The following is a 996-nucleotide window of genomic DNA, read 5'->3' on the forward strand; positions in this document are numbered from 1 at the left end:
TTCTTGAGGCTTATTGATTTTACTTTTCGGCTGTTATTACTTCCTGCTGCCTACTCGTTGCGTCTTGTTAAGTAACAGTATGTTTAACATATTGTTTTCTTTATATTACATTTAATATTGATATATTTTAATAACAGAACCAATGTTCTAGCTAATTTAATGTGCGATTCAGGTATTTATCTAATTTATTATTTTATATTTTTATGAACATTGATGTTTGGCCTTACTCTTGGTAATGTCGTGCTGCTTGACTCCAGTTAACACGTGCGGTAGAAATTTATCTCAGATGCTACCTTGCTCTTAAGTTACACCGTCGGAGCTGTCTTCATTCGCCACAAGATGTTTTCGGGGGGATTACGAAAATTGTCAACAAACAATAAATCTACGACTCTATTTGAAGTTAAAATTTAGTTTTTACTTGTTCCGTGGGTATACTCTATTATTCATTTAGTGTTACTTTTGTTAACACTATTTAATATATCTAATTTTTTGTAAAATTTCATAATTATACTTTGTTTTGCATTGTTAGCTTAATATATGTATTCGAGACTAGCCTAAGTCTCCTGAGCTAGCCAAGCATCGTGAGAAACTATTGGGTTTACGGCCGAAAATATACTTAATAACATGGTTACCAAACTGATGGCCTCCTAGTGGCACAGCGGCATATCTATGTCTTTTCAACGATAGAAACCAGGTTTCGATACCTGTGGTGGGCAGAGCACGGATAGCCCATCGTGTAGCTTTATGCTTAACTTCAAAACAAAACAAACAAACCAAACTGATGAAACAATGTACTGTAACCCTTATTCGTAAGAACTTAAGAAAAAGTGTGTATATTTAGCTATACTCCTTACCAGGTTGATTTTCAGTTTCGCTGAAATAAGCTAACTTGCTCTAATAGTAAATTAACATTAATTCATGGTTCGCATCCCGTTGCTTGTTTGTTTGTTTTTGGAATTTCGCGCAAAGCTACACGAGGGCTATCTGCGCTAGCCG

The sequence above is a fragment of the Limulus polyphemus genome, unplaced genomic scaffold (genome assembly GCF_000517525.1).
Source record: "Limulus polyphemus unplaced genomic scaffold, Limulus_polyphemus-2.1.2 Scaffold173, whole genome shotgun sequence".
Taxonomy (NCBI): Eukaryota; Metazoa; Arthropoda; class Merostomata; order Xiphosura; family Limulidae; genus Limulus; species Limulus polyphemus.